Below are 2,260 nucleotides of genomic sequence, written 5' to 3' on the forward strand. Positions count from 1 at the left end.
GGTGCAGAGAGTGAGGGTGGGGAGGGCAGAGCGGGGGTGCTGTGCCCCCTCAGCCCTGGCTCCCGGGCTGGAGGGGGTGCCGGGCGTCCCCTCCGTGTGCCCGCAGCTCAGGCAGCCTCGGAGAGCTCCGTAAAAGTCCTGCTTTCAGGATCAGGATCCTGTATTCAGGATTTGGTCCCTGGAAACTGACTTTTCCTGTCGGGTGTGCGTTCGGCCTCCGTCTCCTCAAGGAGGAAGACTTAGGAGCCCTCAGCCCTGGCTCCCGGGCTGGAGGGGGTGCCGGGCGTCCCCTCCGTGTGCCCGCAGCTCAGGCAGCCTCGGAGAGCTCCGTAAAAGTCCTGCTTTCAGGATCAGGATCCTGTATTCAGGATTTGGTCCCTGGAAACTGACTTTTCCTGTCGGGTGTGCGTTCGGCCTCCGTCTCCTCAAGGAGGAAGACTTAGGAGCTCACGCTGTCTGCTCCTTCCCCACCTAGCAGTCTTAGCTCTCTGGCAGGTTTCAGTCAGCTTTGCCAGTGACAGAGGTTGTAGTCCTTGGGTTGGTAGAAACCCACACCTGGCAAATGACAGAAGGTCACAGTTACCGCTCATCCTGCGGGCAGAGCACCTAGAATCCATCTCCTTGTGACAAACAACACAGGTGAACTGAGTCCTCCACCATACGTGTGTCTGAATACAGCCACGGCACACAGTGCTGTTTGTCCAGGGAAGTCGGTAGGGACAAAGGTGGCAGTTTTTAGGGAAAAAAAGGTGGAAGTTGAGAGAAGAAGGGAATGGTGATTTGTTGAGTCAATGGCTGCAAGTTCATAGAAAATCACACATCTTCATTATTGCTTTTCCCATGGTAGCTTGGCTTTCTGTTTATACTCCACCCTGATATATGATTATTAAATACTTTCAGCAAAGATAACTGACTGCTTGCACAGGTCAGCATTCAGAAGTCAGGTCATTTAGTAGCTCCGTTTCGAAGCATGATTGTAACTCTGCTTTTACAATATGAGGCCTTGGGGCAATCTTATGTATGTGATTATGTTACATAGAGCTTTAACAAACCTCAGGGTATTGTTTGTCACTCATGAATTGTGTGCTGTTACCAGACAAACAGGAAGGAAGAAACTTCCTATTGGGAAATTGAACTTTTAGAAAATTTAGAATTTTTAATTTTGAATTTCAGTTAGTGTCGTATTAGTAACACTTATGGCTGGAGCACCTCTTCTGTGATGACAAGGTGAGAGAGTTGGGATTGTTCATCCTGGAGAAGAGAAGGCTCCAAGGAGACCTTGTAGTGGCCTTCCAGTACCTGGAAGGTGCTGCAGTAAAGGTGGGGAGGGGCTTTTCATGAGGGCAGGTAGCGAGAGGACACAGGGTAATGGTTTCCAAGTGAAAGACGGGACATTTAGGTTAGGTGTGAGGAAGAAATTCTTTAGTGTCACAGTGGTGAGGCACTGGCATAGGTTGCTTGGGGAAGCTGTGGCTGCTCCCTCCCTGGAAGTGTTCAAGGCCAGGTTGGATGGGGCTCTGAGCAACCTGATCTAGCAGGAGGTGTCCCTGCCCATGGCAGGGGGGTTGGATCCAGATGGTCTTTAAGGTCGCTTCTAACCCAGACCATTCAATGATTCCATGTTTTTGGGGTGAAATAGATTTGACAACTGAAAATGCATTTGTCACTGAATAGGAAATAAGCTTAGAAAATGCTCATGTTGTGAGCATGATTTTAAGATGCACGTGTTCAGAATAGCATAGATACATGAGAAGATTTTAATGGAGTAGGTGAAAAATGGTGGTAGATCCTGGGCGAGTCTGACAGCTGCAAGGACATAATTAGGATGCAAGTGCTTGATTGAGGTTTTGCTGCTTTGATTCCTGGTATTCCAACTAGTGTTCCCAGGAGCTGACTGGGCACAGACTGAAGTGACAGTCACTCTGGTGGCACTGTGATAAGTGCCTGGCACATGGCTGCTGTGTGCATCTTGGACTCTACGTTTGTAACTAACGTTTAGTTGTACTCTGGAATTCCAAAGACATGAACAAGAAGTGAAAAATTTTGTGTGCATGTTCCTCTGACCCCATGGTCCGAGGTACCCCAGCTGCTTTTCACCTTGTCTCTTCTTGGGAGGATGCAGGGGGTGTTTCAGGCTTTTTTGAAGGCAAGAATTAAAGAGCTACTTTTGGTGGGTTGTTGTTTTTTTTTGTTTCCTCCACTCACCCTGTATGCTGGAATCAAAAGAACACCTCTAGCTTCCAGGTGTTGAAGTATAACG

This window comes from Chaetura pelagica, unplaced genomic scaffold (genome assembly GCF_000747805.2).
Source record: "Chaetura pelagica isolate M959 unplaced genomic scaffold, ChaPel_1.0 scaffold101, whole genome shotgun sequence".
NCBI classification, from domain to species: domain Eukaryota; kingdom Metazoa; phylum Chordata; class Aves; order Apodiformes; family Apodidae; genus Chaetura; species Chaetura pelagica.